Source organism: Phyllobates terribilis, unplaced genomic scaffold (assembly GCF_046119375.1).
Source record: "Phyllobates terribilis strain yellow unplaced genomic scaffold, ASM4611937v1 Scaffold_540__1_contigs__length_1147954, whole genome shotgun sequence".
NCBI classification, from domain to species: domain Eukaryota; kingdom Metazoa; phylum Chordata; class Amphibia; order Anura; family Dendrobatidae; genus Phyllobates; species Phyllobates terribilis.
In genome coordinates, this window is record NW_027363300.1 from 406,977 (window position 1) to 430,861 (window position 23,885).

Consider the following 23,885-nt stretch of genomic DNA (forward strand, 5'->3'; position numbering starts at 1 on the left):
CAGGATCCTTGGGTGGCTCCGTAGTTTGAAACCAATTCTGGTTATCGCTTCTCGGCCTTTTGGCTAAGATCAAGTGTAGTATCTGTTCTTATCAGTTTAATATCTGATACGTCCCCTATCTGGGGACCATATATTAAATGGATTTTTAGAACAGGGAGATGGAAAAAGAGCTTGCTCTGTCCACTCCACGCATTGACCTAGTATTGCAGTATCTCCAGGACCGGTGCACCCCTTCTTTAATGCAGTTTCTAAAATCAGAAAGAATTGAATTCAATGTTTTTTGTTCATTTTGCTTGTTTGTCGGATTTGGGGATGGACTCTTTGGCTTTGCTTTTCTTCTCCTCATTGGATTTTTCATGTTCAAAGTTGCAGAAGCCAGATTACAAGCTCATTTTGGTTCAACTTCAGCAACTGTGCATTGCATTGCCATGTAATGTGATGCAATGCTATCTTTCTGGCTCTCCCTTTTTACTTCCTTTTGGATAAACAGACATATTAGGCAAGCATTTTGGAGCTTTCACCTAAATAACTACAGGTGGTGAGATAAGCTGCACAATATAATTGACCTTTCAGTATATTGTTGCACACACACCATCTATTTAGCAAATGCCCTTGTTATCAACAGCAGCCTTTTAAACTCACCTGAGCTAACAGGTATGTGCGCTGGTTACTCTGCTGCGCTTAAAATTTCTTTTTTGGTTTGCTACAATGCCTTTTCTGAAACGTTGTCTCCTTCTGCTGGAACACTGACTTCTTTCATTTAATGCCTGCAGACTATAAAAGAGAACCCAACCCAAAAAGTTTGGTTGATTAGTCTGTGGCATTCTGTTAAACTGTTGCTTATGGCGGTCTCTGTGAGCTTCTCAGCGACATTCAGCCAGCCAGGTATCCTGCCTGCAGTAGATGGAATGTGGCAATGGAACGCTGGCTGCGCGTGTCATAATAGGCTCTGAGCCTTTATATACCTGTGCACAGCAGCAGCCACCTTCAGTCTGCTGCTGGACAGCCAGCAGCAGCAGCAGCAGGAGAGGTATGTAATCAGGAGCCCTCCTGCTAAGGGTAGACAGCTGCTCGTTCCACCCCACCCCCCGCCTTAATTGGTTCTCCTCCCTTCCAACGGTGTTGAGGCGGGTGGGAACAGCAGGGGGTGAAGGTGCTGTGTTTAAAGAGGTGGAGTTATGCAGATCTAAAACGCGTGGATTGCAGCAGCAGCAAGCCGAAAAGTGCAGGCATGTAAGGGATCTAGAGGTTGACAAGATGTCTTCTTAACGGGAGTCCAGGAGCTCATCTCCACAAATGGACTTTTCAGGATCCTTGGGTGGCTCCGTAGTTTGAAACCAATTCTGGTTATCGCTTCTCGGCCTTTTGGCTAAGATCAAGTGTAGTATCTGTTCTTATCAGTTTAATATCTGATACGTCCCCTATCTGGGGACCATATATTAAATGGATTTTTAGAACAGGGAGATGGAAAAAGAGCTTGCTCTGTCCACTCCACGCATTGACCTAGTATTGCAGTATCTCCAGGACCGGTGCACCCCTTCTTTAATGCAGTTTCTAAAATCAGAAAGAATTGAATTCAATGTTTTTTGTTCATTTTGCTTGTTTGTCGGATTTGGGGATGGACTCTTTGGCTTTGCTTTTCTTCTCCTCATTGGATTTTTCATGTTCAAAGTTGCAGAAGCCAGATTACAAGCTCATTTTGGTTCAACTTCAGCAACTGTGCATTGCATTGCCATGTAATGTGATGCAATGCTATCTTTCTAGCTCTCCCTTTTTACTTCCTTTTGGATAAACAGACATATTAGGCAAGCATTTTGGAGCTTTCACCTAAATAACTACAGGTGGTGAGATAAGCTGCACAATATAATTGACCTTTCAGTATATTGTTGCACACACACCATCTATTTAGCAAATGCCCTTGTTATCAACAGCAGCCTTTTAAACTCACCTGAGCTAACAGGTATGTGCGCTGGTTACTCTGCTGCGCTTAAAATTTCTTTTTTGGTTTGCTACAATGCCTTTTCTGAAACGTTGTCTCCTTCTGCTGGAACACTGACTTCTTTCATTTAATGCCTGCAGACTATAAAAGAGAACCCAACCCAAAAAGTTTGGTTGATTAGTCTGTGGCATTCTGTTAAACTGTTGCTTATGGCGGTCTCTGTGAGCTTCTCAGCGACATTCAGCCAGCCAGGTATCCTGCCTGCAGTAGATGGAATGTGGCAATGGAACGCTGGCTGCGCGTGTCATAATAGGCTCTGAGCCTTTATATACCTGTGCACAGCAGCAGCCACCTTCAGTCTGCTGCTGGACAGCCAGCAGCAGCAGCAGCAGGAGAGGTATGTAATCAGGAGCCCTCCTGCTAAGGGTAGACAGCTGCTCGTTCCACCCCACCCCCCGCCTTAATTGGTTCTCCTCCCTTCCAACGGTGTTGAGGCGGGTGGGAACAGCAGGGGGTGAAGGTGCTGTGTTTAAAGAGGTGGAGTTATGCAGATCTAAAACGCGTGGATTGCAGCAGCAGCAAGCCGAAAAGTGCAGGCATGTAAGGGATCTAGAGGTTGACAACATGTCTTCTTAACGGGAGTCCAGGAGCTCATCTCCACAAATGGACTTTTCAGGATCCTTGGGTGGCTCCATAGTTTGAAACCAATTCTGGTTATCGCTTCTCGGCCTTTTGGCTAAGATCAAGTGTAGTATCTGTTCTTATCAGTTTAATATCTGATACGTCCCCTATCTGGGGACCATATATTAAATGGATTTTTAGAACAGGGAGATGGAAAAAGAGCTTGCTCTGTCCACTCCACGCATTGACCTGGTATTGCAGTATCTCCAGGACCGGTGCACCCCTTCTTTAATGCAGTTTCTAAAATCAGAAAGAATTGAATTCAATGTTTTTTGTTCATTTTGCTTGTTTGTCGGATTTGGGGATGGACTCTTTGGCTTTGCTTTTCTTCTCCTCATTGGATTTTTCATGTTCAAAGTTGCAGAAGCCAGATTACAAGCTCATTTTGGTTCAACTTCAGCAACTGTGCATTGCATTGCCATGTAATGTGATGCAATGCTATCTTTCTAGCTCTCCCTTTTTACTTCCTTTTGGATAAACAGACATATTAGGCAAGCATTTTGGAGCTTTCACCTAAATAACTACAGGTGGTGAGATAAGCTGCACAATATAATTGACCTTTCAGTATATTGTTGCACACACACCATCTATTTAGCAAATGCCCTTGTTATCAACAGCAGCCTTTTAAACTCACCTGAGCTAAAAGGTATGTGCGCTGGTTACTCTGCTGCGCTTAAAATTTCTTTTTTGGTTTGCTACAATGCCTTTTCTGAAACGTTGTCTCCTTCTGCTGGAACACTGACTTCTTTCATTTAATGCCTGCAGACTATAAAAGAGAACCCAACCCAAAAAGTTTGGTTGATTAGTCTGTGGCATTCTGTTAAACTGTTGCTTATGGCGGTCTCTGTGAGCTTCTCAGCGACATTCAGCCAGCCAGGTATCCTGCCTGCAGTAGATGGAATGTGGCAATGGAACGCTGGCTGCGCGTGTCATAATAGGCTCTGAGCCTTTATATACCTGTGCACAGCAGCAGCCACCTTCAGTCTGCTGCTGGACAGCCAGCAGCAGCAGCAGCAGGAGAGGTATGTAATCAGGAGCCCTCCTGCTAAGGGTAGACAGCTGCTCGTTCCACCCCACCCCCCGCCTTAATTGGTTCTCCTCCCTTCCAACGGTGTTGAGGCGGGTGGGAACAGCAGGGGGTGAAGGTGCTGTGTTTAAAGAGGTGGAGTTATGCAGATCTAAAACGCGTGGATTGCAGCAGCAGCAAGCCGAAAAGTGCAGGCATGTAAGGGATCTAGAGGTTGACAACATGTCTTCTTAACGGGAGTCCAGGAGCTCATCTCCACAAATGGACTTTTCAGGATCCTTGGGTGGCTCCGTAGTTTGAAACCAATTCTGGTTATCGCTTCTCGGCCTTTTGGCTGCGATCGTATGACTGTACCTTGATTGGTGCGAGTCTCCTGGAGGAATCCGGACCCTTTTGTGGAGGATTTTCTGCTTTTTCCTGTGGTATTCCATACCGACAGAATCCAAGATGTCTTTTGTGAAGAACACCATCCGTTTGTCCGTGGATCCATCTGACCAGAACAAGAACAACGTGGTTTTCATTGTCCAAGACATCGTTGAAGGCAAAGCTGGAGCAAGACGTTCTGGGATCTTCAGTGTCAACGAATTTTCACGTCAAGGTAATTATGACGTTACCTTTATGGACCAGGATGTTTGCCTTAATGTCTTTGAATGGCTCCGTGGTCACTCTAGTGACCCCTGCTTGGAAGGAGTTAGATTGGAACCTTTGTTTGGTCTGCAAGAAAAGGAGGTGACTGTGACTGTCTATAACCCTTTTACAGACCCTGAGCTGCTGGAGTGCTTCCTCTCTCGCTACTGTGAATATGTGCGGAAGGGAGTGAAGCAAGTCAATTGTCTAGGAATCTTTAACTGTCAGTATAAATTCCGTGTGAAATTGAAAAGGGATCCTGACAGTGTGGGGGGCTTTAGACACCCTCCATCAAATTTTTCCGTTGCAGGCCATAGAGGTTTCCTCTTTTACCCAGGCCAGCCCATGTTTTGCCGTAGATGCTTTTCTTTCGGACATACCATTGTAACATGCCTTAAAGGGCAGTGTTGCCGAAATTGCAGAAAGGAGGGGCATATGGCCAACCAGTGTCCAGAGGCCAAGTCCTGTGATGTCTGTGGGAGTAGTGATCACATGTATAAGGACTGTCCTATGAGTGCACCTAGACGTTCTGATAAAGAACAGAAGGAGGAGGAGCTGGAGAGGAGGCAGATGGCAAGCGCACTGAAAGTGCTGGAAAGATTGGAGAGGGAGGAGAGAGAGGGAAGGAGGCGGGAAACTGGTAGAGCCTCTCCCTCTACGGCGCCAGAGGAGGTGTCCCTGAGACCATGTTCTTCTTCTGCTGAAGAAATGAGGAAGAAGCGGAGGGAAGAAAAGGAGTTCTGGAGGGAAGTGGCAAAGGTGGAGAAAAAGGCAGTGTCTGCGAGAATATCTAGGAAAGTGGTGGAAGCAGAGCTGCCTGAGATGATGACTTTTGGAGAGGCAATGGACGCAACAGGATGTGAAGTGCAAATCTCGGAACCCGACAGTCCTGAACACCCTTCGGGTCCTGAAAACACTGAAGATTTTTCTTCGGAGGATGATAGGGGTGCAAAGAAGAGTCGTAGGGAGGATGGTGGGGGCAGTGATGATGCAGATTTTAGTGAGCCTCAGAGGAAGATCAGAACTGCCAGAATGAGGAGTGTGGCTGGTGAAGCCAGCGGGTCGGAAACCAGCTGTTCTGTTCTGATGGCGGAGGAGGATAGTGGTGGTGCTGGATAGTGTCACCATATAATATTGTAAATGTTTTTTCTTTTTGTCCTCTTGTGAGCTTTGGTTTAGGCCAAAGGCTATTTCTTTGTGTAATTGGTGAAGGAGTAGAAGTATTGTGGGATTTACCATAGTGTCCCAAAACGTAAGAGTGTTTAAAAGTAAAGTAAGAAGAGCTGCTATTTTTGAGTTTTTAGCTATGCAAAATGCATCTATTTTTTGTTTACAAGAATGTGGGGTAGTGGATGGTGTGAAAGGGGATGAATGGTCTTATGGAGCGTCTGTGTGGTCGGGGAGTGCATGTAATAAGAATGATGGTGTGGGTATTTTGGTTAAAGGAAGGGAGGTTGTTTTGAGTGATTATTTGGTTATTGAGGTGGGGAGATGTATCCTTGCTAATTTTGTATACAAGAATGTAAAGTTTTGTGTTATTAATGTTCATGCGCCAGTTGAAAAAAATGAGCGCAAAAATTTATTTGAAAAAATTAAGCTTTTTGTTCCAGGAAGAATACCTGTGGTAATTGTGGGTGATATGAACTGTGATGTGGGGAGAGTGAATGTGGATGTGTCTGGGAAAGCATTATTGGAGTTAGTGAATGATTTTGGGTTGTGTGATATACAGCGCGTGTGTAACATGAATCCTTTGTTGAACACTTTCTTTTCTGAGAGTGGTAGGGTACAATCCAGATTGGATTATTGTTTTATTTCTAAAAATATGGTTTCTGTTAATTATAGGCAGGAAAACGTTCTTTTTTCAGATCATGTGTGTATGTTGTGTGAGTTGGATATAAAAGTTGATGGAGTGTTTGGGAGAGGATTGTGGAAGTTAAATGTTAAACTGTTAGAGAATGAAGATGTGAGAAAGGAGTATGAAAGGCGGTATGAAGAATGGTGTAAGCATAAAAATGAGTTTGGGAATGTTTGTGAGTGGTGGGACTGGGTGAAGAAACAAACAAAAATGTTCTTTAAAAATTTAGGATACAAGTATGCAGCAATTAAAAGAGAGAGTTTTGTTAAACTGAACGCGCGGTTGAGCGTTTTGTATAAGTTAAGGGAAGGAGGAGTTGAGGTGGAGGAGGATATTTTAGAGGTAAAAAAGGAGATTAGTGAGTTTTTGTTGGAGAGAGGGAGAAGCATAGTGTTTAGGGCAAAGATTGATAAGATGGAGCAGGATGAGAAATGTTCTCGGTTTTTCTTTAAAAAAGTTTTTGGAAAGAAACAGAGTATGAGCGTGGTGTATGGAGCAGATGGAAGTGAGGTGAGTGGAGAGGATATGTGTGAAGAGGTGGCTAAGTTTTATGAGGATCTGTATGCAGTGAAACAGAGGGATGAATGTTTGGAGAATGATGTTTTGAGTGTGTTAGAGAGTAAGTTGAGTGAAGCAGAAAGAGAGAGAGTGATGGGTGAGGTGACTGGTGATGAGGTATGGAAGGTTATGTGTAGTATGGCTTTGAATAAGACGCCGGGGGAGGATGGCCTCCCAGTAGAATTTTATCGTGTGATGTGGGGTGTGATTGGTAAGGACTTTGTGGATGTATGTAAGTATATGTGGGGAAACATGGAGGTGACTGAGAGTATGCGTGCAGGTATGGTTGTGTTAATTCCTAAGAAAGGGGATTTGAAAAGTCTGAGGAATTGGAGGCCAATAACGTTACTTAATTGTGATTATAAAATCTATGCAAAACTTATGGCTAATAGGATGCGTGATGTGATAGAGAGTGTGATTGGGGATGAGCAGTGTTGTGCGGTACCTGGGAGGCGGATTCATGAGTGTGTGTGTATGTTAAGAGATTGTCTATGGGATTGCATGGGTCGTAAGAAGAGTGTATTTTTGTTAAGTTTGGATTTTGAAAAGGCTTATGATAGGTTGTCGCATGGTTTTTTGTTCAGAGTGTTGTTAAAAATGGGTTTTCCGGCTGATTTTGTTGGGCGAGTGAGAAGTTTGTATGCGGGTGTTTATAGCTGTGTTTTAATGAATGGGTATGTGGGTAGGAAAGTGAATGTGTTTTCGGGTGTGCGACAGGGGTGTCCTTTGTCCCCTGTAGCATTTATTTGTGCAATTGAGCCATTGTTGTGTATGCTGAGGAAAGATAAGGTAATTCGTGGTGTGCAAGTGCCGGGAGGTGGAGGAAAAGAATGGAAGGTGAGTGGTTATATGGATGACGTGTGTGTATTATGTGATTCTGAATGTTCGGTGAGGCGGGTGAAGTTGTTAGTGTCTATTTTTTGTGGTGCATCTGCGTTTAAAGTGAATTGGGAAAAGAGTGAGTGTAAGGGTTTTGGAGGCGGAAGTTTAAGTAGGGATGTAGGTGTGAATGTAGTGAATGGACCTATTAAAGTTTTGGGTGTGAAGTTTTCAGAGAGTTTGGATGGGAAAGAAAGTTGGGATGATGCGAAAGGAAAAGTTGAGCAGAAGTTGAATTTTTGGAAATTGAGGAGTTTATCCTTTTTTGGGAAGATTTTAATTGTTAAGAGTGTGGTGTTGCCAATATTTTTATATATTGCGGTAGTATTTCCACCAGGATATATGTGTATGAGACGCTTGAATAGAATTTTATTTGTTTTTTTGTGGAACTCGAAAATGGAGAGAGCTAGGAGAGAAATTTTGGTTAAAAGAGTGGAAAAAGGTGGCTTGGGTTTTCCGAATTTGGACGTGTTTTTTGGTGTGAATATCGTTGTGTTTGTTTTGAAAGTGATTAGGGCGGATGGAAAGTTTTCATCTATGTGTAGGTATTTATTTGGAGCGTATTTGTTTCGTTTAAAGTGGCAAGAAAGGGATTTGCGATGTCCGATTGCTTTTGAGGTGCCTGTATGGTATGTGTGGGTTTATAAGTTTTTGGTGAGGTATGAACTGTGTGATGCAGATGTGAGATTGCTGGAGAATAAGAAGGCTGTGTATAGGATGATTGAATGTAGAGAGGTAGAATGTGGAATAAATATGGTTAGGGGTGGTGATGTGCAGAAGGTTTGGAAGAAAGTGCGGATGAGTGGTATGACCAACAAACAGAGTGAGGTGGTGTGGCAGTCTTTACATGGAGTATTACCTGTGAGAAAGTTTCAGAGGAATAGAGGTTTGGTGAGGAGTGAAATGTGTCCAAGAAATGGCTGTGGTGGAAGGGAAAGTGTGTTGCATGTTTTTTGGAATTGCCAGTATGCTAGAGATGTGATTGGGAGAATGGGGCCTTTGTGTAAAGAATTGTGTGGTGTGAATTTGTTGTCTTTTGAGTTGTTTATGTTTGGTTTGGGAATATGTGATGGGACAAAGGAAAGAGTCTTGTGGTTGATGCTTGCATGTATAAAGGAAGTGTTATGGGATGTGAGGAATGTGTATGTGTTTAAAAGGAAGGAAATTGCTGTAAAGGATAGTGTGAAGGTGATTTTGGGGAAGATGTATGTGTGTTTCCTATGGGACAAAAAGAGGAGAGGGGAAGTGGATGCGGAGGGAATATGGAAAGTTAAAAAGTGGAGATATATTGTTAGTACCTCTTGATTTTTGTTATTGTTGTTTTGAAATATGAAATAAATATTTCCGATGATGATGGGGACAGCAAATTGCGTATTGGATTTGACGCAGCTGTTTTGATGGAATTTTCCTTTGTCTGGTTTCCATAGACTGTGGAATTTCCTCGTCTGAGGAGAAAAAAGAAAAAAAAAAAAAAAAAAAAAAAAAAAATCTGTTCTTATCAGTTTAATATCTGATACGTCCCCTATCTGGGGACCATATATTAAATGGATTTTTAGAACAGGGAGATGGAAAAAGAGCTTGCTCTGTCCACTCCACGCATTGACCTGGTATTGCAGTATCTCCAGGACCGGTGCACCCCTTCTTTAATGCAGTTTCTAAAATCAGAAAGAATTGAATTCAATGTTTTTTGTTCATTTTGCTTGTTTGTCGGATTTGGGGATGGACTCTTTGGCTTTGCTTTTCTTCTCCTCATTGGATTTTTCATGTTCAAAGTTGCAGAAGCCAGATTACAAGCTCATTTTGGTTCAACTTCAGCAACTGTGCATTGCATTGCCATGTAATGTGATGCAATGCTATCTTTCTAGCTCTCCCTTTTTACTTCCTTTTGGATAAACAGACATATTAGGCAAGCATTTTGGAGCTTTCACCTAAATAACTACAGGTGGTGAGATAAGCTGCACAATATAATTGACCTTTCAGTATATTGTTGCACACACACCATCTATTTAGCAAATGCCCTTGTTATCAACAGCAGCCTTTTAAACTCACCTGAGCTAACAGGTATGTGCGCTGGTTACTCTGCTGCGCTTAAAATTTCTTTTTTGGTTTGCTACAATGCCTTTTCTGAAACGTTGTCTCCTTCTGCTGGAACACTGACTTCTTTCATTTAATGCCTGCAGACTATAAAAGAGAACCCAACCCAAAAAGTTTGGTTGATTAGTCTGTGGCATTCTGTTAAACTGTTGCTTATGGCGGTCTCTGTGAGCTTCTCAGCGACATTCAGCCAGCCAGGTATCCTGCCTGCAGTAGATGGAATGTGGCAATGGAACGCTGGCTGCGCGTGTCATAATAGGCTCTGAGCCTTTATATACCTGTGCACAGCAGCAGCCACCTTCAGTCTGCTGCTGGACAGCCAGCAGCAGCAGCAGCAGGAGAGGTATGTAATCAGGAGCCCTCCTGCTAAGGGTAGACAGCTGCTCGTTCCACCCCACCCCCCGCCTTAATTGGTTCTCCTCCCTTCCAACGGTGTTGAGGCGGGTGGGAACAGCAGGGGGTGAAGGTGCTGTGTTTAAAGAGGTGGAGTTATGCAGATCTAAAACGCGTGGATTGCAGCAGCAGCAAGCCGAAAAGTGCAGGCATGTAAGGGATCTAGAGGTTGACAACATGTCTTCTTAACGGGAGTCCAGGAGCTCATCTCCACAAATGGACTTTTCAGGATCCTTGGGTGGCTCCGTAGTTTGAAACCAATTCTGGTTATCGCTTCTCGGCCTTTTGGCTAAGATCAAGTGTAGTATCTGTTCTTATCAGTTTAATATCTGATACGTCCCCTATCTGGGGACCATATATTAAATGGATTTTTAGAACAGGGAGATGGAAAAAGAGCTTGCTCTGTCCACTCCACGCATTGACCTGGTATTGCAGTATCTCCAGGACCGGTGCACCCCTTCTTTAATGCAGTTTCTAAAATCAGAAAGAATTGAATTCAATGTTTTTTGTTCATTTTGCTTGTTTGTCGGATTTTGGGATGGACTCTTTGGCTTTGCTTTTCTTCTCCTCATTGGATTTTTCATGTTCAAAGTTGCAGAAGCCAGATTACAAGCTCATTTTGGTTCAACTTCAGCAACTGTGCATTGCATTGCCATGTAATGTGATGCAATGCTATCTTTCTAGCTCTCCCTTTTTACTTCCTTTTGGATAAACAGACATATTAGGCAAGCATTTTGGAGCTTTCACCTAAATAACTACAGGTGGTGAGATAAGCTGCACAATATAATTGACCTTTCAGAATATTGTTGCACACACACCATCTATTTAGCAAATGCCCTTGTTATCAACAGCAGCCTTTTAAACTCACCTGAGCTAACAGGTATGTGCGCTGGTTACTCTGCTGCGCTTAAAATTTCTTTTTTGGTTTGCTACAATGCCTTTTCTGAAACGTTGTCTCCTTCTGCTGGAACACTGACTTCTTTCATTTAATGCCTGCAGACTATAAAAGAGAACCCAACCCAAAAAGTTTGGTTGATTAGTCTGTGGCATTCTGTTAAACTGTTGCTTATGGCGGTCTCTGTGAGCTTCTCAGCGACATTCAGCCAGCCAGGTATCCTGCCTGCAGTAGATGGAATGTGGCAATGGAACGCTGGCTGCGCGTGTCATAATAGGCTCTGAGCCTTTATATACCTGTGCACAGCAGCAGCCACCTTCAGTCTGCTGCTGGACAGCCAGCAGCAGCAGCAGCAGGAGAGGTATGTAATCAGGAGCCCTCCTGCTAAGGGTAGACAGCTGCTCGTTCCACCCCACCCCCCGCCTTAATTGGTTCTCCTCCCTTCCAACGGTGTTGAGGCGGGTGGGAACAGCAGGGGGTGAAGGTGCTGTGTTTAAAGAGGTGGAGTTATGCAGATCTAAAACGCGTGGATTGCAGCAGCAGCAAGCCGAAAAGTGCAGGCATGTAAGGGATCTAGAGGTTGACAACATGTCTTCTTAACGGGAGTCCAGGAGCTCATCTCCACAAATGGACTTTTCAGGATCCTTGGGTGGCTCCGTAGTTTGAAACCAATTCTGGTTATCGCTTCTCGGCCTTTTGGCTCAGACCTAGTGTTTGGACAAGAGGTTCCTTGTGTACTAGCCCTCAGCCTTCCAGCATCGCCACTTCGGTGGCTTAAGCTGGATGCTGCTATAGGGGGAGAGTGAGGAGGAAACGAGAAGGCGATTCCTGAAGCGACCATGGGTGTCAAGCTTCGTTTTGCTGGGACCGGGGATCCCCGGGTCAAGAATGCTTTCCGTATCGACGTCTCTGAGGAGAAGAAGGACCATTTCTCGTTGTCATACCTGGTCAACGCCATTTTCTATGAAATCCTGAAGATCCAGAAGTCGGAGATCATCTTTTTGCAGGAGTTCAGAAGGGAGCATAGGTACGTCTTGGTGCTTTCTTCTATGGCGGCTTGCCAAAACCTTTTCAAAACTCTTCAAGTCCTTTCAGAGCACCCTCAGCTGGATGGACTTATCTTCACTGTACTCTACTCTAAGGGGGATATCCCGGTGGTAATATTCATGCACAACCCCTTTATCTCCCGGGATGATATCACTGCATTCCTGAGAAGACACTGCATTTTTGTGCAATTCTCCCATAAAATCTTAAATGGAGAAGGGCTGTGGACTGGGAAGTATAAATACTTTGTGAGGTTTGGGATAGACCCTCATGGTCCTGGAGGTATTCACTATCCTCCCCTGAACTTTACAATTGGAAGAGACTCTGGATATCTGTTTTTTCCCGAGGCGCCATTGTTCTGCAGGAGATGCAACATGTTCGGGCATATCCAGGATTTCTGCAAGCAATTGCCAAACTGTAGAAAGTGCAACAAGTACGGTCATCTGGCGAAGGATTGTTCCAACCCGGTGGTATGTGATGCCTGCGGGGAGGAAGGACATGTGATTCGGGATTGTAAGGCTAAAGTCAAGCCTAGGTCCTTCTCCGAAGTGACCAAAGGTAAGCCTACTGTCCCTGCTGTTACCCCACAGGTGACTACTGCAGAGATCAATGCTGAGACGGAGCCCCCTGAGGTTGAAGATCTGGTGGGTGAGGCCCAGAACCTGTTGGACCCTCCGGCCCCTGCTGGGCCAGGTATGGAGATCTCCGAGTTGGATGTGGACCTCCCTCATCAGTCCGAAATATGTGGTGAGGGTGACATGGATGTGTCTCTAGCTCGAACCCCTGCATTGTCCTGGGGTGCTACAGACGAAGAGGTGGCCAGGGATGGTGGCCAAGGAGACTTTACTTCTGGGAGGTCTTTTGATGATGATGATACTCCTGAACTGGCCAATAAAAAACCCAGACGAGAGTACTCACCTGCCAGCGGAGGGTGCGACAGTCCTGCAAGTGACCGCATTTACCCGCAGGATGTCTTCTCCCCTGATGCTCCTTACCTTGGCATCCCTGAGAGCATCAACACCTTTGGGGTGCTTTCCCAGTCTGATGATAATGGATGAGTATGGTGTGATCAACATTGAGTCATGTATTTCTTTTCATTAATTAATGTCTTGCCAATCTGGTTGGGATGTAGTGTCCCTAAATGTAAGGCAGATCAGATCTAAAATCAGAAGAACAACTGTTCTGGACTACCTGAAACATTTAGGTGCTGATGTTTTTTGCCTTCAGGAGTGTGGGATTCAGGATGCTCCTTGTGACAAAGACTGGCCTTACGGACAGCATATCTGGTCAGGGTCTAATCATAATAAAAATGATGGGGTGGGGATATTAGTTGGGAATAAAGAAATCTCTATTGATAGTTATATTGTGGTGGAGGTGGGCCGATGTTTAATTGCATTTTTGAGTTATAGAGGGTGGCGGGTCAGAATTATTAATTTATATTGCCCTACAGGGAAGGAAGAGCGGCTTGCTCTTCTTGAAAAATTAAGTTTTTTTCTTCCAGGGAAATCTCCCACTATTTTTGTTGGGGACGTTAATTGTGTCACAGAAGGAAAGTGTGACATAACAGGAAAGAAATTGTCCCATTTAATTTGTGATTTTTCCTTTTTAGATGCAGCAGTTGTTGTTCTTGGCATGCCACCACCGCCGACATACCATGCTGACCGTGGTGAGATTCATTCCAGAATTGATTTAATGTTATTTTCTAAAAATATGGTATGTTTGGATTTTTCTCAACAAAAGGTACCTTTTTCGGACCATGAATGTTTGAGAGGCGTGTTTTGTGCGAATGGTGACCAAGTGTATGGCGGTGGGGTATGGAAGTTGAATGCAAGGCTGTTAGAGGATGATGAGGTGATGAATGAGTTTAATGTAAAGTATGAAAGATGGAGAATGCGTAAGAAGGATTTTGTGTGTGTTCTTGACTGGTGGGACTGGGTGAAAGTGCAATTTAAAACTTTCTTCAAAAAGTGGGGCTATAGAAAAGCTGCCAGATATAGGAATAGGTTTAATGACCTTAATAGACGGATTGACTGGTTGAGAAAGTGTGTTGCAAGTGGTTTGGAGATGTCTGATCAACTTACTGAGGCTAAGAATGAATTGAAGCGTGTGTTGGATGAGAAAGGAAAGGAAATTATATATCGTACTAAAATTGAGCACCTGGAGAAAAATGAGAAGTGTACGAGGTTCTTTTTTAAAAAAATGAATGGTAGGAAGACTGATATGAATGAAGTTGTGAATGAAAGTGGAACCAACTGTATGGGTGAGGATGTGCTGAAAGAAGTGAATAGGTTTTATAGCAAGTTGTATGATGAGAAATGGATTGACTCTGGGCTTGTGTCATATGTTCTGAATGGTGTGGAGAAAAAACTTGATTCTGAGGAGCGTGATCTATTGTGTGAGGATGTAGTTCTGGATGAAGTGAAGAATGTGGTGTGGAGTGCTAAAAAGAGTAAGACTCCTGGGAAAGATGGTATACCTGTAGAGTTGTATGTGACAGCATGGGAAGTTTTGGGAACAGATTTGACTGAGGTATGTAAGTATATGTGGGTGAATGGTAGGTTGTGTGAATCAATGAAAGAAGGAGTGGTTGTGCTTGTGTATAAAAAGGGTGAGAGGAAACGTTTGGAAAACTGGAGACCAATAACACTGCTGAATTCGGATTATAAGGTCTACAGTAAGTTACTGGCAAATCGTATGCGTGAAGTGATTGGTAGTGTTGTGGAGGAGGACCAAGTATGTGCAGTGCCTGGAAGAAGTATGAGTGATAACTTGTTATTGTTGAGAGATATGATTGGGGATTGCAAGGATAGAAAGCAGAAATGTATGACTTTAGCTATTGATTTTGAGAAGGCGTTTGACAGGGTTTCGCATGTGTTTTTGTTTAAAGTACTGGAAAGAATGGGGTTTCCTAGAGAATTTGTGAATTGTGTAAAATCATTGTATGATTGTGTGTCAAGTGAGTTCTTGGTTAATGGGTGGCTGTGTGACAAAGTGAAGATTAGGTCAGGAGTAAGGCAGGGGTGTCCTATGTCCCCCGTCTTATTTGTATGTGTAATAGAACCATTGTTATGTTTGATTAGACGGGATAAAATGATGAGAGGTTTGTTGGTGCCTGGTAGTGGTGGTAAGCATGTGAAAGTGTTAGGTTATATGGATGATGTTGTGGTTGTGAGTGAAAGTATGGCTTCTTTGAGTAGAATTAAATTGCTTTTGGATTTTTTTGTTGGTGCGTCTGGTTTTAGGGTAAATTGGAATAAATGTAGTTTTAAATGTTTTGGAGATAGTAGTATTCGTATGGATGGTGTAAAGTGTGAAGAGGGTGCAATCAAGATTTTGGGCGTATTATTTAATGATGACTTAAAAGGGAATGAAAGTTGGGAAGAGTGTGGTATGCGGGTTGAACGTAAATTGAATTTTTGGCGAATGAGAGAATTGACTCTGCGTGGTAAGGTATTAATTATCAAAGCAGTGATTCTCCCTATCCTGCTTTATGTGGCGACTGTTTTTCCTTCTCCTTACAGGAAAATTAAGAGAATAGAGAAGTTGGTATTCACATTCCTGTGGTGTAGTAAGATGGAGAAGTTGAAGCGGGAGAGCCTTTTTAAGGCTTGTCAGCATGGTGGGCTGGCCTTTCCCAATATTGAAGTTTTTTTAGGTCTTAATTATATTAAGACTGTGGTTATTTTGCTGGGTAAAGGCAATAAAGGTGCTTTTATGGCTAATTATTCTGCTGGATGGATGTTGTATGGGTTATGCTGGAGGAAGAGAGATGCGAGTGTGCCTGTGGCCTTTAAGTGTCCTGTTTGGTATGAGGTGATTGAGAAATTTGTGAGAAAGCATGATTTGTTGAGTGTGGGAATGAATGATTTTAGAATGACCAAGAATGTGGTGAAAAGAATGAGTGCAAATGAGGTAGAGTGTAATATTGTTGGGCTGAGAGGGAATGAGGTTTCAGATGCATGGAAGAAGTTAGATACGTATGGGATGTCAAACAAACAGAAGGATGTTGTGTGGATGACTTTACATAATATTTTACCTGTGAGAGAAGTGCAGAAGAAAAGAGAGTTGATAAGAACAGATGTGTGTCCGAGAGTGGGATGTGGTGGTTGTGAGACTGTCAGGCATGTTATGTGGGATTGTGAGTACGCGTACAGTGTGTGGAAGTGTGTAGGTGGATTGTGTAAGGGTTTAGCAGGCGTGAATTTTGTGGATTGGCGTGTGGCGATGTTTGGAATTGGTGCGTGTAGTCGGTCTAAAGATAGAATTTTATGGTTGATAATGGCTTGTGTGATGGAGAGTTTGTGGGATGCAAGGAACCTTGGACTTTTCAAAAGGAAATCTTTATCAGTGAATGAATGTGTTAGACTTATTCTTTCAAGACTATACCTGATATATAAGTTGGACAGCAGAGGCGGTGGTGGCACAGATGCCGAAGGGATTTGGAAATTTAAAAAGTGGCATTACCTTATCAAATACCAGTGATTTTTTTCTTTGTGATTCCTTGAAGTTTCTGCATTTGTGTTACGTAAAGGATGTTCCCTTGTGATTATATTTCGTCTTATACTACTGCTAAATAAATAGAACCATGATGATGAGAAGTTTTAAGTAGCAAATTTTGGAGAAATTCATACTGTTTGCTAAAAAACTAAACTGAATGGTTTAAAAAAAAAAAAAAAAAATCTGTTCTTATCAGTTTAATATCTGATACGTCCCCTATCTGGGGACCATATATTAAATGGATTTTTAGAACAGGGAGATGGAAAAAGAGCTTGCTCTGTCCACTCCACGCATTGACCTGGTATTGCAGTATCTCCAGGACCGGTGCACCCCTTCTTTAATGCAGTTTCTAAAATCAGAAAGAATTGAATTCAATGTTTTTTGTTCATTTTGCTTGTTTGTCGGATTTTGGGATGGACTCTTTGGCTTTGCTTTTCTTCTCCTCATTGGATTTTTCATGTTCAAAGTTGCAGAAGCCAGATTACAAGCTCATTTTGGTTCAACTTCAGCAACTGTGCATTGCATTGCCATGTAATGTGATGCAATGCTATCTTTCTAGCTCTCCCTTTTTACTTCCTTTTGGATAAACAGACATATTAGGCAAGCATTTTGGAGCTTTCACCTAAATAACTACAGGTGGTGAGATAAGCTGCACAATATAATTGACCTTTCAGTATATTGTTGCACACACACCATCTATTTAGCAAATGCCCTTGTTATCAACAGCAGCCTTTTAAACTCACCTGAGCTAACAGGTATGTGCGCTGGTTACTCTGCTGCGCTTAAAATTTCTTTTTTGGCTTGCTACAATGCCTTTTCTGAAACGTTGTCTCCTTCTGCTGGAACACTGACTTCTTTCATTTAATGCCTGCAGACTATAAAAGAGAACCCAACCCAAAAAGTTTGGTTGATTAGTCTGTGGCATTCTGTTAAACTGTTGCTTATGGCGGTCTCTGTGAGCTTCTCAGCGACATTCAGCCAGCCAGGTATCCTGCCTGCAGTAGATGGAATGTGGCAATGGAACGCTGGCTGCGCGTGTCATAATAGGCTCTGAGCCTTTATATACCTGTGCACAGCAGCAGCCACCTTCAGTCTGCTGCTGGACAGCCAGCAGCAGCAGCAGCAGGAGAGGTATGTAATCAGGAGCCCTCCTGCTAAGGGTAGACAGCTGCTCGTTCCACCCCACCCCCCGCCTTAATTGGTTCTCCTCCCTTCCAACGGTGTTGAGGCGGGTGGGAACAGCAGGGGGTGAAGGTGCTGTGTTTAAAGAGGTGGAGTTATGCAGATCTAAAACGCGTGGATTGCAGCAGCAGCAAGCCGAAAAGTGCAGGCATGTAAGGGATCTAGAGGTTGACAACATGTCTTCTTAACGGGAGTCCAGGAGCTCATCTCCACAAATGGACTTTTCAGGATCCTTGGGTGGCTCCGTAGTTTGAAACCAATTCTGGTTATCGCTTCTCGGCCTTTTGGCTCAGACCTAGTGTTTGGACAAGAGGTTCCTTGTGTACTAGCCCTCAGCCTTCCAGCATCGCCACTTCGGTGGCTTAAGCTGGATGCTGCTATAGGGGGAGAGTGAGGAGGAAACGAGAAGGCGATTCCTGAAGCGACCATGGGTGTCAAGCTTCGTTTTGCTGGGACCGGGGATCCCCGGGTCAAGAATGCTTTCCGTATCGACGTCTCTGAGGAGAAGAAGGACCATTTCTCGTTGTCATACCTGGTCAACGCCATTTTCTATGAAATCCTGAAGATCCAGAAGTCGGAGATCATCTGTTTGCAGGAGTTCAGAAGGGAGCATAGGTACGTCTTGGTGCTTTCTTCTATGGCGGCTTGCCAAAACCTTTTCAAAACTCTTCAAGTCCTTTCAGAGCACCCTCAGCTGGATGGACTTATCTTCACTGTACTCTACTCTAAGGGGGATATCCCGGTGGTAATATTCATGCACAACCCCTTTATCTCCCGGGATGATATCACTGCATTCCTGAGAAGACACTGCATTTTTGTGCAATTCTCCCATAAAATCTTAAATGGAGAAGGGCTGTGGACTGGGAAGTATAAATACTTTGTGAGGTTTGGGATAGACCCTCATGGTCCTGGAGGTATTCACTATCCTCCCCTGAACTTTACAATTGGAAGAGACTCTGGATATCTGTTTTTTCCCGAGGCGCCATTGTTCTGCAGGAGATGCAACATGTTCGGGCATATCCAGGATTTCTGCAAGCAATTGCCAAACTGTAGAAAGTGCAACAAGTACGGTCATCTGGCGAAGGATTGTTCCAACCCGGTGGTATGTGATGCCTGCGGGGAGGAAGGACATGTGATTCGGGATTGTAAGGCTAAAGTCAAGCCTAGGTCCTTCTCCGAAGTGACCAAAGGTAAGCCTACTGTCCCTGCTGTTACCCCACAGGTGACTACTGCAGAGATCAATGCTGAGACGGAGCCCCCTGAGGTTGAAGATCTGGTGGGTGAGGCCCAGAACCTGTTGGACCCTCCGGCCCCTGCTGGGCCAGGTATGGAGATCTCCGAGTTGGATGTGGACCTCCCTCATCAGTCCGAAATATGTGGTGAGGGTGACATGGATGTGTCTCTAGCTCGAACCCCTGCATTGTCCTGGGGTGCTACAGACGAAGAGGTGGCCAGGGATGGTGGCCAAGGAGACTTTACTTCTGGGAGGTCTTTTGATGATGATGATACTCCTGAACTGGCCAATAAAAAACCCAGACGAGAGTACTCACCTGCCAGCGGAGGGTGCGACAGTCCTGCAAGTGACCGCATTTACCCGCAGGATGTCTTCTCCCCTGATGCTCCTTACCTTGGCATCCCTGAGAGCATCAACACCTTTGGGGTGCTTTCCCAGTCTGATGATAATGGATGAGTATGGTGTGATCAACATTGAGTCATGTATTTCTTTTCATTAATTAATGTCTTGCCAATCTGGTTGGGATGTAGTGTCCCTAAATGTAAGGCAGATCAGATCTAAAATCAGAAGAACAACTGTTCTGGACTACCTGAAACATTTAGGTGCTGATGTTTTTTGCCTTCAGGAGTGTGGGATTCAGGATGCTCCTTGTGACAAAGACTGGCCTTACGGACAGCATATCTGGTCAGGGTCTAATCATAATAAAAATGATGGGGTGGGGATATTAGTTGGGAATAAAGAAATCTCTATTGATAGTTATATTGTGGTGGAGGTGGGCCGATGTTTAATTGCATTTTTGAGTTATAGAGGGTGGCGGGTCAGAATTATTAATTTATATTGCCCTACAGGGAAGGAAGAGCGGCTTGCTCTTCTTGAAAAATTAAGTTTTTTTCTTCCAGGGAAATCTCCCACTATTTTTGTTGGGGACGTTAATTGTGTCACAGAAGGAAAGTGTGACATAACAGGAAAGAAATTGTCCCATTTAATTTGTGATTTTTCCTTTTTAGATGCAGCAGTTGTTGTTCTTGGCATGCCACCACCGCCGACATACCATGCTGACCGTGGTGAGATTCATTCCAGAATTGATTTAATGTTATTTTCTAAAAATATGGTATGTTTGGATTTTTCTCAACAAAAGGTACCTTTTTCGGACCATGAATGTTTGAGAGGCGTGTTTTGTGCGAATGGTGACCAAGTGTATGGCGGTGGGGTATGGAAGTTGAATGCAAGGCTGTTAGAGGATGATGAGGTGATGAATGAGTTTAATGTAAAGTATGAAAGATGGAGAATGCGTAAGAAGGATTTTGTGTGTGTTCTTGACTGGTGGGACTGGGTGAAAGTGCAATTTAAAACTTTCTTCAAAAAGTGGGGCTATAGAAAAGCTGCCAGATATAGGAATAGGTTTAATGACCTTAATAGACGGATTGACTGGTTGAGAAAGTGTGTTGCAAGTGGTTTGGAGATGTCTGATCAACTTACTGAGGCTAAGAATGAATTGAAGCGTGTGTTGGATGAGAAAGGAAAGGAAATTATATATCGTACTAAAATTGAGCACCTGGAGAAAAATGAGAAGTGTACGAGGTTCTTTTTTAAAAAAATGAATGGTAGGAAGACTGATATGAATGAAGTTGTGAATGAAAGTGGAACCAACTGTATGGGTGAGGATGTGCTGAAAGAAGTGAATAGGTTTTATAGCAAGTTGTATGATGAGAAATGGATTGACTCTGGGCTTGTGTCATATGTTCTGAATGGTGTGGAGAAAAAACTTGATTCTGAGGAGCGTGATCTATTGTGTGAGGATGTAGTTCTGGATGAAGTGAAGAATGTGGTGTGGAGTGCTAAAAAGAGTAAGACTCCTGGGAAAGATGGTATACCTGTAGAGTTGTATGTGAAAGCATGGGAAGTTTTGGGAACAGATTTGACTGAGGTATGTAAGTATATGTGGGTGAATGGTAGGTTGTGTGAATCAATGAAAGAAGGAGTGGTTGTGCTTGTGTATAAAAAGGGTGAGAGGAAACGTTTGGAAAACTGGAGACCAATAACACTGCTGAATTCGGATTATAAGGTCTACAGTAAGTTACTGGCAAATCGTATGCGTGAAGTGATTGGTAGTGTTGTGGAGGAGGACCAAGTATGTGCAGTGCCTGGAAGAAGTATGAGTGATAACTTGTTATTGTTGAGAGATATGATTGGGGATTGCAAGGATAGAAAGCAGAAATGTATGACTTTAGCTATTGATTTTGAGAAGGCGTTTGACAGGGTTTCGCATGTGTTTTTGTTTAAAGTACTGGAAAGAATGGGGTTTCCTAGAGAATTTGTGAATTGTGTAAAATCATTGTATGATTGTGTGTCAAGTGAGTTCTTGGTTAATGGGTGGCTGTGTGACAAAGTGAAGATTAGGTCAGGAGTAAGGCAGGGGTGTCCTATGTCCCCCGTCTTATTTGTATGTGTAATAGAACCATTGTTATGTTTGATTAGACGGGATAAAATGATGAGAGGTTTGTTGGTGCCTGGTAGTGGTGGTAAGCATGTGAAAGTGTTAGGTTATATGGATCATGTTGTGGTTGTGAGTGAAAGTATGGCTTCTTTGAGTAGAATTAAATTGCTTTTGGATTTTTTTGTTGGTGCGTCTGGTTTTAGGGTAAATTGGAATAAATGTAGTTTTAAATGTTTTGGAGATAGTAGTATTCGTATGGATGGTGTAAAGTGTGAAGAGGGTGCAATCAAGATTTTGGGCGTATTATTTAATGATGACTTAAAAGGGAATGAAAGTTGGGAAGAGTGTGGTATGCGGGTTGAACGTAAATTGAATTTTTGGCGAATGAGAGAATTGACTCTGCGTGGTAAGGTGTTAATTATCAAAGCAGTGATTCTCCCTATCCTGCTTTATGTGGCGACTGTTTTTCCTTCTCCTTACAGGAAAATTAAGAGAATAGAGAAGTTGGTATTCACATTCCTGTGGTGTAGTAAGATGGAGAAGTTGAAGCGGGAGAGCCTTTTTAAGGCTTGTCAGCATGGTGGGCTGGCCTTTCCCAATATTGAAGTTTTTTTAGGTCTTAATTATATTAAGACTGTGGTTATTTTGCTGGGTAAAGGCAATAAAGGTGCTTTTATGGCTAATTATTCTGCTGGATGGATGTTGTATGGGTTATGCTGGAGGAAGAGAGATGCGAGTGTGCCTGTGGCCTTTAAGTGTCCTGTTTGGTATGAGGTGATTGAGAAATTTGTGAGAAAGCATGATTTGTTGAGTGTGGGAATGAATGATTTTAGAATGACCAAGAATGTGGTGAAAAGAATGAGTGCAAATGAGGTAGAGTGTAATATTGTTGGGCTGAGAGGGAATGAGGTTTCAGATGCATGGAAGAAGTTAGATACGTATGGGATGTCAAACAAACAGAAGGATGTTGTGTGGATGACTTTACATAATATTTTACCTGTGAGAGAAGTGCAGAAGAAAAGAGAGTTGATAAGAACAGATGTGTGTCCGAGAGTGGGATGTGGTGGTTGTGAGACTGTCAGGCATGTTATGTGGGATTGTGAGTACGCGTACAGTGTGTGGAAGTGTGTAGGTGGATTGTGTAAGGGTTTAGCAGGCGTGAATTTTGTGGATTGGCGTGTGGCGATGTTTGGAATTGGTGCGTGTAGTCGGTCTAAAGATAGAATTTTATGGTTGATAATGGCTTGTGTGATGGAGAGTTTGTGGGATGCAAGGAACCTTGGACTTTTCAAAAGGAAATCTTTATCAGTGAATGAATGTGTTAGACTTATTCTTTCAAGACTATACCTGATATATAAGTTGGACAGCAGAGGCGGTGGTGGCACAGATGCCGAAGGGATTTGGAAATTTAAAAAGTGGCATTACCTTATCAAATACCAGTGATTTTTTTCTTTGTGATTCCTTGAAGTTTCTGCATTTGTGTTACGTAAAGGATGTTCCCTTGTGATTATATTTCGTCTTATACTACTGCTAAATAAATAGAACCATGATGATGAGAAGTTTTAAGTAGCAAATTTTGGAGAAATTCATACTGTTTGCTAAAAAACTAAACTGAATGGTTTAAAAAAAAAAAAAAAAAATCTGTTCTTATCAGTTTAATATCTGATACGTCCCCTATCTGGGGACCATATATTAAATGGATTTTTAGAACAGGGAGATGGAAAAAGAGCTTGCTCTGTCCACTCCACGCATTGACCTGGTATTGCAGTATCTCCAGGACCGGTGCACCCCTTCTTTAATGCAGTTTCTAAAATCAGAAAGAATTGAATTCAATGTTTTTTGTTCATTTTGCTTGTTTGTCGGATTTTGGGATGGACTCTTTGGCTTTGCTTTTCTTCTCCTCATTGGATTTTTCATGTTCAAAGTTGCAGAAGCCAGATTACAAGCTCATTTTGGTTCAACTTCAGCAACTGTGCATTGCATTGCCATGTAATGTGATGCAATGCTATCTTTCTAGCTCTCCCTTTTTACTTCCTTTTGGATAAACAGACATATTAGGCAAGCATTTTGGAGCTTTCACCTAAATAACTACAGGTGGTGAGATAAGCTGCACAATATAATTGACCTTTCAGTATATTGTTGCACACACACCATCTATTTAGCAAATGCCCTTGTTATCAACAGCAGCCTTTTAAACTCACCTGAGCTAACAGGTATGTGCGCTGGTTACTCTGCTGCGCTTAAAATTTCTTTTTTGGCTTGCTACAATGCCTTTTCTGAAACGTTGTCTCCTTCTGCTGGAACACTGACTTCTTTCATTTAATGCCTGCAGACTATAAAAGAGAACCCAACCCAAAAAGTTTGGTTGATTAGTCTGTGGCATTCTGTTAAACTGTTGCTTATGGCGGTCTCTGTGAGCTTCTCAGCGACATTCAGCCAGCCAGGTATCCTGCCTGCAGTAGATGGAATGTGGCAATGGAACGCTGGCTGCGCGTGTCATAATAGGCTCTGAGCCTTTATATACCTGTGCACAGCAGCAGCCA

General features: G+C 43.0%; 4 non-coding genes and 3 pseudogenes across 4 annotated transcripts; all 7 read left to right on the forward strand.

Annotated features, from left to right (window-relative positions):
• The first annotated feature begins 43 nt into the window (after window positions 1-43).
• On the forward strand, window positions 44-234 carry LOC141232428 (U2 spliceosomal RNA). Its single transcript, XR_012298678.1, has one exon. It is a non-coding gene; the product is annotated as a U2 spliceosomal RNA (small nuclear RNA).
• Window positions 235-1,349: 1,115 nt separating this feature from the next.
• On the forward strand, window positions 1,350-1,540 carry LOC141232430 (U2 spliceosomal RNA). The gene has a single exon (XR_012298680.1). It is a non-coding gene; the product is annotated as a U2 spliceosomal RNA (small nuclear RNA).
• Window positions 1,541-2,655: 1,115 nt separating this feature from the next.
• Window positions 2,656-2,846, forward strand: LOC141232697 (U2 spliceosomal RNA). Its single transcript, XR_012298879.1, has one exon. It is a non-coding gene; the product is annotated as a U2 spliceosomal RNA (small nuclear RNA).
• A 6,155-nt stretch (window positions 2,847-9,001) lies between these two features.
• Window positions 9,002-9,207, forward strand: LOC141232546 (U2 spliceosomal RNA; annotated as a pseudogene).
• A 1,115-nt stretch (window positions 9,208-10,322) lies between these two features.
• LOC141232698 (U2 spliceosomal RNA) lies at window positions 10,323-10,513 on the forward strand. The gene has a single exon (XR_012298880.1). It is a non-coding gene; the product is annotated as a U2 spliceosomal RNA (small nuclear RNA).
• A 6,106-nt stretch (window positions 10,514-16,619) lies between these two features.
• On the forward strand, window positions 16,620-16,824 carry LOC141232522 (U2 spliceosomal RNA; annotated as a pseudogene).
• A 6,106-nt stretch (window positions 16,825-22,930) lies between these two features.
• LOC141232523 (U2 spliceosomal RNA) lies at window positions 22,931-23,135 on the forward strand (annotated as a pseudogene).
• Window positions 23,136-23,885: the final 750 nt, after the last annotated feature.